Source organism: Colossoma macropomum, unplaced genomic scaffold (assembly GCF_904425465.1).
Source record: "Colossoma macropomum unplaced genomic scaffold, Colossoma_macropomum, whole genome shotgun sequence".
NCBI lineage: Eukaryota > Metazoa > Chordata > Actinopteri > Characiformes > Serrasalmidae > Colossoma > Colossoma macropomum.
In genome coordinates this window covers 25,936,098-25,950,525 of record NW_023494801.1, presented here as the reverse complement: position 1 = coordinate 25,950,525, position 14,428 = coordinate 25,936,098, and positions in this window count along the sequence as shown.

Sequence of the window (14,428 nt, the reverse complement as noted above, 5' to 3'; positions counted from 1 at the left end):
TATTCCAGACCAGATGTGCCCACTGTGTAACATGGAAGATAGCTTTTAAACCTCTGTGTGTGTGCGTCTGCGTTTGCAGGTAAAAGTATATGTTATTATGGGACAACAATGCTTGGCTTTACTTGGTCATTTTCTAGCAAGATAAGGACATTTTTAAAAATAGATAAAAAGGAGAATCTTTTGTAGCAAAACAAGTGACGTTCTAGCACTACAGATGCCTACTATTACTATGTGCCCTGCCTTTAGGACTTCATTCAGTACCAATATTGCAAACAGAAAAGAAAACTAGCAGAGGCTGGATAGCTTACTGTAAATGACTGCTAACACATTAGCTTTTTTATATGAGCATGCTAGCATTTCTGGATTGATTGCTTATTTATTGCACCATAACTGGAAAAAAGGCACTAAGTGAAAAGTTCTTTGTTCTATCTTTGTTAGCATGCTAGCATTTTTGGACACTTAAAAAAAAAAAAAAACACATCTACTAACTGATCAAGAAAGGCACTGAGATCTGAAGCAGAACCTGCCATGGTTGGTTGTGCAACCAGCACAAACTAATGGAGAAAGATCATAAGGCTCTATGACACCGACATAAGCTTATCATGACAACTGACATAACCCTACCTAAAGGTTTATAAATGCTTATTCTGACCAGCGTCACTCGCTATAAAGGTTACATTTGCCAATTTTGATCAAAGTTAGTTGAAGTAGCCTTTATGATAGATGACACCTATTGGAATAAGCAATTATAAACAGTTATGTAGGGTTATGTCAGCTATCATGAGAAGCTTATGCAGGCGTCATGTAGCCTTATGAACAGCACCCTAAAAGTAAAGTGTTACCGAGATCATTTTTGTTTGTTAAAATGGTAGCATTTTTGGAAAAATATTGGTTTAATGTACCGTAACAGATGGACAGTGGCACCAGGTTTCTTTGATGTAAGCATGCTAGTATTTTTGGATAAATAGTTGATTCATTGCATCATGACTGATGGAGAAAGGCACAAGGCAAACCTGCCATCTTTGACTGATTGCATGCTAGCATGCAAACAATTTTGATTTGTTTTCTTAACATACCATATGACTGATGGAGAAAGGAAGAGAGATCCGGAGAAGAACCTGCCTTCTTTAATTGCTAGCATGCTAGAAGTTTTGATTGACTTGTTTCTGTGGAACTTGACATTTTTGAGTGTTAGCTTCCTAGCAGTAAGTTGACTACTGCCTCTAACATGCCACAGATTTAATGACGAAAACAATGAGATCTAAAGTAGAGTCTGTCATCATGCATTGCTAGTATTTTAGCATTTTTTGGATTTTTTGTTAACATATAAAATGACTGATTAAGAAAGGCAATGAGATCTAAAGTAGAACATGTCACCTTTGTTGGCATATTAGCATTTTTGGATCAACTATGGATTTAATCTACAAGAACTGATGGAGGTAGAACCTGCCATCTTTGATTGTATGCATGCTAGAATCTGCAGTACAACTTTCAGTCTTTGATTATTAGCATGATAACATGGATGAATTATTTCTTTCATGCACCATATAACTGATGGAGAAAGGCACTGAGATTTGAAGTATAGGACCTCCAGAGCTTGTGTCATTTCCTCTCCTCTAATCTCTTCATCACCATCCGTAATGGCTTCATACCCAGTGAGCGCAACATCCGTGACACTGAACATTCCTAACATTGAACACCCTTGACAAAGATGGGCGATCACCCCGCTAAAAAAGCACTTAATCGACGGCTCCTGCCTGTGCATGTAGGGCTCTCCAGTAATGGCTGCTTCGCCGAAGTTGTGCCCGTGTTCCTCTGGGGCTCCTTCACCTTGCATGCTCTTTTCCTCTCTTGTTCCTGCACCACTCGCCTTCCTGCTTCCAGAAGAACGAGGCTTAGCAGTCTTAGCATCAGAGCTTCACAGAAGCGTTCCATGTCAGTGAAGGGTGAGGTGTGGTTCAAAAGCTTGTCTAGAAATGAGCCACGAGAGGTTTTCTCCCCAACCGAGAAGAGCCTGCAATTACCGCACAAGAGTTCTTGAAAAACTCTTTCCAAATGAGGATTCAGAGGGTGGGCCGAGGAGGAGGGTGCAAACACTCAGTTTGAAAAATGTGAAACTGTTTAACTTCAAAAGTTCTTTTTCTTCCTTTTTGCCGCTAAACGGAGCGCATTAAAAGGCCACTAAATCCCCCCCCCGACCCCCCGGTTGTTATTCCCCAGGGGAGCGGAGAGTTCTTAGCATTAATCTTGCGGTGCGCACTGAGCAGTGAGCTGGTTTATACTAATGGTTTAGCAGCTGTGTGTTTTAAAAAGTTAAATTGAGTGATCTGTGGCTTTCGTCAGGCTGTAAACAGCGAGCTTATGGAGGTACTGAGAAGAATGTTAGAAGCCATCTGTTGATTTCTGCTTACTTGTCTTCAACTTGTGTCGAGCTCCATAAGAGGAGGATGGAAAGTATTCCTCTGGGATCCGCCTCAGATAGAGTTTTTGTGTGTGCACACTGCCTGTGAAAAAATCGACAAGATGCTGAATTTCTTTGAAATTTCAATTTTCGTCGTGTTTACTTATTTTGAAAGGTTTGATTTTTACTGTTACTTTTAATTAAAGTAATGATTAAATCAAAAACTATCTGCAAAGGTTGTGTTTGCATATTTGCTATTACTGTAAGTAATGCTCAAAGCATCTTCTTTGGTGTGAAGAGCAAGTTCTGCCAACATTTATTGAATATATTGAAACTTTTTTGGTTACAACACCTGAAAGCTTTTGAATGTTGACATCACAGCAAGGGAATAAAATAAGCTGGGTTTGGTGTTATTCCCAGCATTGTAACTAATATTGACACAAATATTTATGTGTGATATTCTTCAAAATGAATCTTCTTAGTCGTAAACTTCTTAAACTGAAGATTTTTTATGCAGCTAGTATTGTCAAAATGTATCGTTTTGTTGTAATTTACTCAACACATGCATACATTCAATAGAAAACTCTGCCCAAAATGAAAAATGTAACCCTCACTACATCTGTTGTGATCCTACAGTGGTGCCATAGTCACCTCTGGAGGGAGAGCCTCTTTGAAGGGTTTTTTTAACAAGGAAGCCCCTTCTGATGGCACATCTTGATGGGAAGAACTTTTTAAAAAAACTAGAACTGAATTTTTAGAGGCAGGCTGTCAGGATTGGTTAACCCCACAGGGATTTTCAATGTTTCTATGATGTATGACGTTTTTTCATAATGCATGCTGGGTATTGTAGTGAGAGAGCATTGATTAACAAAAACATGAACACATTTTCAAATCATGAATTCTCAAACCAATGGGGCTGAGGGATATAATGCCACACTACAAGACACTGCATAACACTACAGTTAACATACACGGAGATTCACCTGAAAGAGGCCCCAAATATTATCTGTAATAACTCTCTAGGACGAAGTAATCTGAATGAAACAACATGCAATGTGCTCAGAATATGGAGCTTCAAACAAGCCAGGATGCCCCTGCGTCGGAGCGATGAGGTAGGCGCCAGACAGCCGTTGCGTTTTTTAACCTCCATTTGCAACTTCTGGGTGCATACCCCTGTACCTCTTCATGTGTCTGACAGAAAACAGAGATCGCTTACAACAGTATATTCGGGGCCTCTTTTGAGTGAATCTCCCTGTATTAGACATATCAAACTCTGGCTTTCGGGTTGACATCATTGAAAAAATTATGTGTCCACAAAGTTTTGACGAGGAATGTGCAAATGGGAGAGCCTCAGCATTGTCAATGCCTCTAACTGGGCTGAAGTTAGCCAGCTGGTGAGCTACCGAAAGCACTGGTGAGGTAACCAACATTAACATTAGTGAAAGATTACTAGCGAAAATAATTTCAGTGAGTGTCAGCTGGCTACCTAATGTGATTGGGCAAGTACCTGATGCTAACCCAAGCCCCAGCCATAACCCTTTCATTTTGCAGTAGCAATTTCCATCCGCCCGGCTTGAAACTTCATGTCATGGGTCTATGAGGCTGCGGCTAGATACCACTACGAATTTATGTGTCTGTGTTTGGATGAGGCCGTCTGATTGCACAAACAACTCACCATTTTATCTCCAAGCTAGTGTTAGCATGCATAGTTCATCTCCTCCACATAGCATTTGACCCCTCACAGGGCCAAATAGTGTATCTGCTTCCTGTCGTCCCATTGTTTTGCCTCTAAAGCATGCGCATTCCATCCTGACCGCTCAGCCGTGTTCTCGTGATTTAGGCCGTCTGCGGATCTCACCTGGTTCCATCCAGCCGGGACCGCTTTCCCAATCCCAATTCCCGTCAGGGGACTTTCAATCGAGGGCACGGCGGGGCGTCCACCTCATTTAGCAGTGGGAGGCTTTATGAACGTAGGGGGGAAGTAAAGGACAGAAGGTTAACTGAGTAATTCGCTTGTAATATCAAATGCCTCCCTATTCTCTCTGGTATTGCTGTTTGCTCTGACTCTTTTTTTTTAATAAAGCATTCTGTTTTTTTAAAAAAGTCCCTCTGCAGTTTTTTTATGGTATGTTTTACCCTTTTTTTCCCCCCCGGTCACCGTCTACCGCAGTGGCTCAGAGACGGGCAGCCAAGGGCAAAGTTGGCCATAGCGAGGCCCCTGCTGTCAGCAGTAATGCATTCAGAGCAAAGCTCCATGCCTTTCAGGTGCTGGGTGAGCATGCCCCGTCAGCACTTTATAATCAAATCCAATCTGTTATTAAAAGATGCTCTTGACACTTGACTCCATCAAAGGGAAAACAAAAAGTTGGTGTAATGCAATTGGGGAAGGGGGCAAGGTTGGCTCCAGTGGCAGCGAGCACTCTCTGTGGAATTTAATACTGCATCTTCAGCGCTCGCTCCAGATCAAACTGTTTTCTCTGAGTTCATGACCGGGGAGGTAAAATTACTTCTTCGCTCCTCCATTAGGTTTGAAAAGGCTCTGTTAAGATCGTGTGAATGGTGTTGCATGCTTGAAAACGCACATTTTCTCTATTTAAAACTGCTGCATTTAGGTGCTCATTGGAAAGCTGTACATGCCAGGTGGCTAGGTGGTGAAAACCACTCTGTTCGGGTGCTTGTTGAAGGATGCGCCCACCATGCGAAAAAAGAAAACAAGAGGCAAGGAGAATGTGCGTTCTGCTTCTTCCTTTTTCACAGCCCTTGAAAGTATATGGCTTTTCAGAACATTGGGCCTCATTTACCAACTATTCTTAAGAAGAAATTTCTTCTTAAAACCACTTACGCAGTTTTGACGAAGATTCTGACATTCACCAGTGTTTTCTTATTTGGGATTTGTTCTTTGGTAAGAGCAGTATCTACACACTCAAGAGCACAAAGGTGTGAACAGTTCTGTGGTTTATGAACGTCATGAATCTGACGTAAACCTTTTTTAGAAGCTTTGTCAGGAACAAATCTAAGAAGAAACCTAGGAAGATATTGGTGAATGAGGCCCACTGATCATTCAGGAAAACTTAAGAGCATCAACATTGATCACTCAGCATGAGAAGATAGCAATGTTTTTGGGCAAAACAGTCCATCAAGTTATGTTAAAAAGCATATTAAACACATAAAAGTCCATCAGGTATATATATATATATATATATATATATATATATATGCATATATACAGTAGGGCAAAAAAGTATTTAGTCAGCCACTGATTGTGCAAGTTCTCCTACTTAGAAAGATGAGAGAGGTCTGTAATTTTCATCATAGGTACACTTCAACTATGAGAGACAAAATGAGAAAGAAAAATCCAGGAAATCACTTTGTAGGATTTTTAAAGAATTTATTTGTAAATTATGGTGGAAAATAAGTATTTGGTCAATAACAAACAAGCAAGATTTCTGGCTCTCACAGACCTGTAACTTCTTCTTTAAGAAGCTCTTCTGTCCTCCACTCGTTACCTGACCTTGTTATCTGTATAAAAGACACCTGTCCACAGCCTCAAACAGTCAGACTCCAAACTCAACCATGGCCAAGACCAAAGAGCTGTCGAAGGACACCAAGAAGAAAATTGTAGACCTGCACCAGGCTGGGAAGAGTGAATCTACAATAGGCAAGCAGGTTGGTGTGACTAAATCAACTGAGGGAGCAATTGTAAGAAAATGGAAGACATACAAGACCATTGATAATCTCCCTCGATCTGGGGCCCCACGCATGATCTCATCCCGTGGGGTCAAAATGATCATGAGGACGGTGAGCAAAAATCCCAGAACTACACGGAGGGACCTGATGAATGACCTGCAGAGAGCTGGGACCAAAGTAACAAAGGCTACCATCAGTAACACACTACGCCGAGAGGGACTCAAATCCTGCAGTGCCAGGCGTGTCCCCCTGCTTAAGCCAGTACATGTCCAGGCCCGTCTGAAGTTTGCCAGAGAGCATATGGATGATCCAGAAGAGGATTGGGAGAATATCATGTGGTCAGATGAAACCAAAATACTTTTTGGTAAAAACTCAACTCGGGGGTGGAAACATCATGCTTTGGGGGACAGGACGACTGATCCGTGTTAAGGGAAGAATGAATGGGGCCATGTATCGTGAGATTTTAAGCCAAAACCTCTTTCCATCAGTGAGAGCATTGAAGATGGAACGTGGTTGGGTCCTCCAGCATGACAATGATCCCAAACACACCGCTCGGGCAACGAAGGAGTGGCTCCGTAAAAAGCATTTCAAGGTCCTGGAGTGGCCTAGCCAGTCTCCAGACCTCAACCACATAGAAAACTTGTGGAGTGAGTTGAAAGTCCGTGTTGCCCAGCGACAGCCCCAAAACATCACTGCTCTAGAGGAGATCTGCATGGAGGAATGGGCCAAAATACCAGCTACAGTGTGTGCAAACCTGGTGAAGACTTACAGGAAACGTTTGACCTCTGTCATTGCCAACAAAGGTTATGTTACAAAGTATTGAGTTGAACTTTTGTTATTGACCAAATACTTATTGTCCACCATAATTTACAAATAAATTCTTTAAAAATCTTACAAAGTGATTTCCTGGATTTTTTTTTTCTCATTTTGTCTCTCATAGTTGAAGTGTACCTATGATGAAAATTACAGACGTAGGAGAACTTGCACAATCAGTGGCTGACTAAATACTTTTTTGCCCCACTGTATATATATATATTCACATTAACCACAAAGTTATCACTTTTTTTTGGCAGAAAAAGTAAAAAGTCACCTCACGCATCACTTCTGGTAAAGTCACGCGTCACCTAGAATCCCAAGTTCCCCACTTGGAAATCCGACTTTGTAAATTTCCCAACTTGTAAATGCAATTTACAAGTCGGGAAATTGATATTTTCACAGTTTCCGACACCACTCGAACGCAGTGTCTGTCAAAAGTTTGGGTACACCCTGTTTTCCAAAAGGTTTTTAGTAAATGTGCATGTTTTCTTTCTTAGCTTGCGGTAACATTACACATCACACAGAAACCCGATTAGATCTTGCCAAAAACTCAGCACTAAAACCTTCTATGTATTTAACCCCTCTAACATCTCAGGCTTATTACATACTAAGGCTTATTATTCAGTAATTACTGGGACTTCAATGCAAACTAGTTGAGCTATTCTTAGGTTATAGAATGTTTAATAAAACTTGGCCATGCAAAGGGTTAAACCATGTTTGAGCAAAGTTTCAATATGTACTTTAAACAATAGTTTGGAAAAGAACAAATCATTTTTAGGCAAAACCTGCTTTTTATATATCTTTATTTTAGCCCCTTACTAAAGTTTTATTACACACTTCTATAACCTAAGAAAAGCTCCATTAGTTTGCATTGAAGTCACTGTTGTTACTAAATAATAAGCTTTAGTATGTAATAAGCCTGGAATGCTAAGGCGTTAAGGAAGAAGCTTTGATGAACATGAACCTCAGTGTTGCAAAAGATACTCAAATATGTTTTTTTGATATGTAACTAAAAAAGTAACATTTCTCTGAAAATTTCAAAAGAAGATTTCCCCAAATTTTGGCTGGGCAGTGTATCCTCAAAACACATCTGACCTCTGGCATTTCAATGTTCAGTGTTAATGCTAGGATGTTTTGATGAGTTATGTGTTATCCTCATTTTCCCTCTGGCAGCGAGTGTCATGATCTCACTCTTCCACACACAAAGCTGCAACCTTCTGCATCGACAGTCTTGAAGTTCACTTAGGCTTTCATAACTCAACAGCCCTCGAAAAGAATCGGGACCTTCAGAACATTGATCATTCAGGAGCTTTAAGAACATCGATGACTCAGCAACTTCAAAAATAAGAGCGCTTTTTTTGAGAAGACAGCAATTTTTTAGGCCAATTTATTACTTGAATTTCAATATGGTGACAAAATAGTCTGTCACGTTATTCATCCAAGGCATTGGGATTCTATGTAAGAATCAACTAAACAATAAATAGAGCAGATTGGGCTTTTTTTTAAGCACCAAAAAAAAAAAAATAAATAAAAAAATAAAGGGAGCCCAAACAGCGTGACGGTGACATATGCTCCGAAACGGCTATTTAAAATCAGACAGAAGCATCGATAGCGCTCAGCACCTGCGTCTATTTATTCACACGTTCATTTATTTATTCATTCGCATCACACTGCCACCTTAAAGGGAGAAACTAAATCGGGAGGAAAATCAATATGATAAACTGCTACTTGTTTTGTCTCCAAATTGTTTCAGTTTGGAAATCGATATGGTAGCTGAGGTCATTCATCAGAGTATGAGAACAGTGGGGGAGTCTCATGAGATAATATTAAGCTTCAATGTGTTTTAAAATGTCCTGAAAGTGTGGAGGGTATATGGTGATGGGTGGGAGTGGGAGAGAGTGAAAGCGAGAGAGTGTAACACATGAATGATGGAGAGTAGGAGGGTTACAGAAAGTGAGAAGGGGGTGTGACGGAGACAGAGAGAGAGAGAGAGAGAGAGAGAGGGAGAGAGAGAGAGAGAGAGAGAGAGAGAGGGAGAGAAAGAGGCTGGTGGAAAATAGAAGGCAGTGTTGGAGCACTGATGGATGGGTGGTGGAGAGCAGGTTTATCAGCCCCTGACAGACACAATAAAAAATAACCTTCGCTGTATGGGCCCTGCTCAAATTAATATGGAGCAGCCAGGCGACGCCGGCACGGAGCCATTAGGTGCACATTGACAGCGTCATTAAGACAATGGGCAGATTATGGGGGTTACTGATGACACGTGGGCGAGCGAGGAACGGCAGCGTGTTTGTCACTTGACCTCTGGAGAACACTCCTGCTGTCGAGGCAAAACGGGGCGATTCAAGGCCTCCGCCTCTCCTCCCTCAGACCTCCTCCTCCCCCCCACCAGCCATCCAAGCACGGCGCCCCATCTGAGAAGCGGCGTCCATTAATTCAAGCCTGAGTCACAGTCTCCTGTAGACTCATTTCCACGTTATCGGTCAGCGTCAGGTCCTTGATGGCGTGTTCGGATGGTTCTCGCAAACCTGTGAATTTCTGAGTATACCGCAGGGAAGTTGGCTTTGAAAGGCAGGCTAAAGCTAAAGGCCTTATTGGTAAGTTTGTCCACTCTGTGGCCATCTTGGGCCACAGCATCCTGTGTAATCAAAATCTGAAAAGCAAGCTAGGAAAAAAGATTTGAAATCACTGGTCAAATCTAATTAGCTTATGAACAATTTCCATCACGTTGAAGAGAATGATGTCATCAGCTGATCTGAGTAAATATATTCATTGGTCATATCATAAATTTACCAGTTGCCAATGACCACCAGTGGTAGTGACATGTTTCTGACTTTGACGAGGACCAGCTGGCCATGGTGCATCTTCTCTTGTCTATTACTGGCCATTTCTTCTCAATCAGATGGGCTGGAGGATGATGGGAAGACACAGGAAGATGGGGGCGATGGACACTTTGGCCCTAGTCATCACTTACCATCCTAAGAGAGCATGAAGGGCTGCTGAAATTAGCTGGCCTCTTGACCTTGGAGCAGATTCATTACCATGAGCATGCTCATTACCAATCAGTGTTCACCACCTGTTCTGTCCAATATTCACTGACCACAACTGTCTGTGCTCTAGCTTGTTGCCTTGTGTTGGCACAGTCTTGGGTATTCTGGAGGACATTATTCAGATGTAGTCCTCCTCCAGTGGCTAAAATAATCAGATCGATTGAAAGAGGTCACTGGGTCGAGATTTCCTTTTTTGTTGCACAAGATTTTGAAAGGCATTAAAATTGTTAAGTTGGTCCATTCGTAAAAATGGTTAAGCATAAATGGAAAATCTGATTCAGTTACATTTTGTTTCTGTCAAATTGAAATATGGATCAGTACATTTACAGTGACCCCAAACAGTATTTGGACATTTCTGCCATAACTAAAAGTGTATATATTTTGCTACACTGTTAAAAAGTAAAGGTTCTGTGCAGGTACATTTTTCATTCTTCAAGGTATAAACAACGTAAATGTACCCTGAAAGGTACAACAGTGGTTTTAGGGTCCAATTGTGTGCCTTAAATAAGTTTTTCCCAGGTGAAAAGTATATATTTGTTCCTTTTTTATAAACTAATGTTTGAAAACAGAACAATAAAATAAGCCTGGAGACGAGACGGGGTGTGTGGAGTCAATACAACCCCATTTCCAAGAAGTTGGGAAGCTGTGCAGAATGTAAATAAAATAGAATGCAGCAATATGCAAATCATGTAAACCATGTTTTTAAAAGGAAGTACTACAAAGACAACATATCAAATGTTCAAACTGAGAAATTTGATTGTTTTTTGAAAAATATAAGCCCATTTTGAATTTGATGCCAACAACACATTCCAAAAAGTTGGGACAGGGGCATGTTTTTCACTGTGTTTTTCACTCTGTAAGCATTTGGAAACTGAGGAGACCAATTACTGTAGTTTTGAAAGTGAAATATTTAGGATATATGTAGAACTTCAGCTGCTCAACAATTCAAGGGCCCATTTGTCATTTTTTTCATTTCATAATGTGCCAAATGTTAACAGTGGTGACAGGTCTGGACTGCAGGCAGGTCAGTTTAGCGCCCAGACCAAAGCTGCTGTAACACATGCAGAATGTGGTTTGACATTGTCTTGCTGAAATAAGCAAGGCCTTTCCGTCGTCTGGATGGCAGCACATGTTAGCGTGTCGTAGACCTTGTCACATACGTCAAAAATTTGACAGGGCACAGACGGAAACAGAACAGGTTGCCAGCTATTCAGAACTAAGATCAGTATACATTTCTGAGCTGATTTGTTTTAATTTCAAATGTTTTCCATGACTGCGATTACTTTAAAAAGAAGTCCAAGCAGAAACGCACCCCGCACCAGTGTAATTGCCCCCCTCACTTCACTTTCAGACTAATCAGAATTTTTGGGAGAACCACGAATCTGGCAACCCTGCATGACGGAGAAAGAGCATGCGAGAGAAACACAGCACTGGTTGCTGTAGTGACCCTGCAGCCTAAAATCCCTACTGTTGATGCAGTTTCACTGCAGCAGCTGTTTTCTGTTCTGTGTGATTTCTCTGCTGCTTCATTAGCTGCATCGTCGTACGAGTTTTCATAGAAACTACAGATGATGTCCTGTTCCGATGTTATTTCGCTGGCACAGGACTATGAAAGCCTACAGTGCTTTCAACCACAGCATTTTTTGTCGCACGACACTTGTTGCCTAGACTATGAATTGGCCTTTACTTTTCTTAAGAAGATAGGGCTGCAAATTCCAAAAAATGCACGTTGCATATGTGCTTTAATACTGGATTGCTTCAGATGAGAGGAGCGCAAAGAGCAAAGTAAAGGAAATCAAGACTTTTAACATTAAGATCCTGCAAAAAGCAGATTAGCTGAAATCCAGTAGGCTGGCAAAAAACCACTTCCAGTGACGCTTCCACATGTGACAAAATTCATTTTCATGCTCGGCAGATTTTCACTGGCATGATATTAGTTTGAGTGATCCGGGATGGTGCTTATCCGATTAGATGAACTTCGGGCAGGTGAAAATTCTTAGGTGAAGTTATTAACGCCTTGTAATAAACGTGGTTTTATAAAGAAGCAAAGGCTGAAAAGACTTTTGATTTGTGAGAAAGCTGCTCAATATGTGCACCTCTTCACCGTGCAGTTTGTCTGGCCCGTAGAAGAAATAATGAGGGTTAACGTTTCATCATGGTGACATTCACACTACAGTGCCTGCACTGATGTCAGATGCCACTGATGTACAGTGAAAACTTTACGATAGCACCCTCAGTCAGGTGAGATCAGTGCTTAGCATCTAGTCGGAGGCCTTGCTATTACTGTCACTGCTGGCAGTTATCTGTTAGAATAATGGCCCCAGTAAGTCATTATTTTGGGCCAAAAGGAAAAAAAAAGACAAAGAAATCTCTGTCAAATAACTGACAAAGTGCCTCGTCTACCCACCAGCGGTCTCAATCGGAGGCGCTTTTTAATCGTCGTCGAAATTACTCTTGTGATCTGTATCTGCACTTGTTATTCAGCGTGAGAGGAGATAAATTCATATTCGAGTCATTTTTTGTCAGGAGCTGTTTTTGTTAACAGATGTTCACAGCAGCGGTGGCTAGCTGTCACCACTGTGTTCGCTTAAAGTGATAGCCTTACAAAAAAAACACAATTTTATCCTCGCCCAAAATATAATCAACCAACAAAGACATGTTTAGTGTCAGGTGCTTGCTTCTTCCAAAGTTTTGCACAGGAGTTACAATGCTAATGAAAATATAGACAAAACATCATCAGGAGGTCATGAGCCTGATCCCTGGAGTTGCCATAGTTGGTCATCCAGTCAAATGTGACTGGATGACCAACTCCACTCATTACTCACTTTGATGGTAGCCAATGCAGGCATCTCTAAGCTGATGTAACAGCATTGGCAGTTAGTATTCTCCTCCAAGCATGTTGAGCTGTCCAATGGCATGAAGTGGCTGCTTCATGTGTCTGAGAGGAAGCATGTGTTGGCCAGCTTAGTAGCATTGTGTGTAATGGGGGACATTACAGGCCCAGGGGTTCTTTTAGTGGGGCGATGCCCCACCAACCAGTCATAATGCCCCACTAAACTATTTTGTACATGTGTTTATTTTGGCAAGTGGCATATGAAAGTGAAACTAAACCTTGTGAGCTCTTGTTGCATTGCTCAGAATAAAGACTTACATAAGAAAGTTTGCATTCATCTATTGTATGCCACTTTGTGTTGCATGCTGCACTTTGTACATTTGCTGTAAATGCATCTCTTCTGTTGTTCCTCTTCTGAATGTATGTCTCCTTTGGATTGATCTATTTTCCTTACCTGTTTTTTCTTTCTTTCTGCCATCGTGAATATATTCTATGATTTAGGCATGCGGTTTACATACGCATTCTACATTAGCCTTGTAGCTTCAGTGAAAAATAAAAGAAGCACATACATCTAGGCTGATTGGGATACTTGGAAAAAGGGACTAACTGTGTAAATATGATTTCATTTGGCAGAACTATCATTTGAAATGCGCCATAAGCAGAATTGTACCTCCAGCTTGTCATTCTGTCTGTTACTTGCCTGGAGCTGGCCAAGTGGACTGCCATTAAATCAGCATGAGTTGTAGTGTGCATTGCTGTTCTTGTTGATCTAGGAAGAATAGCATGTTCTCAGTTTTAGGGCACTTTGAGCCTTCATCTCTCATCACCTTGCACCCTTGCTCACTACTTGGGGTCACAGCTTACTGCAGACAAGTAACTTTTCTTACTGTTTAGAAACAGTGCTGGTTCTCCCCATTCCCAAACTCTGGGAACTGTGTAAGACCACCCACCTGCTGAATGGGGCATGCAAAAGTTTGCTCATTAAAATTTCTATTACTGTCAATAGTTAAGTGAGTTAAAGATGAACTGATCTCTAAAAGGCATAAAGATGAAACATTCTTATCAACATATAATATAGATTAGTATATTATTTTTGTTTTCTACAATTTTAGAGTGAAAAAAGGAAACGTGCATCATGCAAACATTTGGGAAGCCCAAGAGATACCTTTTACCAAGGTGTCAGACCTTAATTAGCTTTTTAGGGATACAGCTTGTTCACAGTCATCATTAGGAAAAGGCCAGGTGATGCAAATTTCAAAGATTTTTAAATACTCTGAATCCTCAAACCTTGTCCCAACAATCAGCCACCATGAGCCCCTCTAAGAAGCTGCCTAGCACTCTGAAAATGAAAATAATTGATGTTGCAAAAGCTGGAGAAAGCCATCAAGAGAAAGCAAAGTAGGAACGGTGGAGGTCAAGTTGAGGTCTGGAAGACCAAGAAAACCTTCTGAGAGAACTGCTTGTAGCATTGCTAGAAAGGCAAAGTAAAACCCCTGTTTGACTACAAAATGCTTTCAGGAAGATTTAGCAGACTCTGAAGTGGTGCACTGTTCTACTCTGCAGCGACACCTGCACAAACATGACCTTCATAGAAGAGTTATAAGGAGAAAATGTTTCATCCTCCAATTCAGTGTGAGAGGT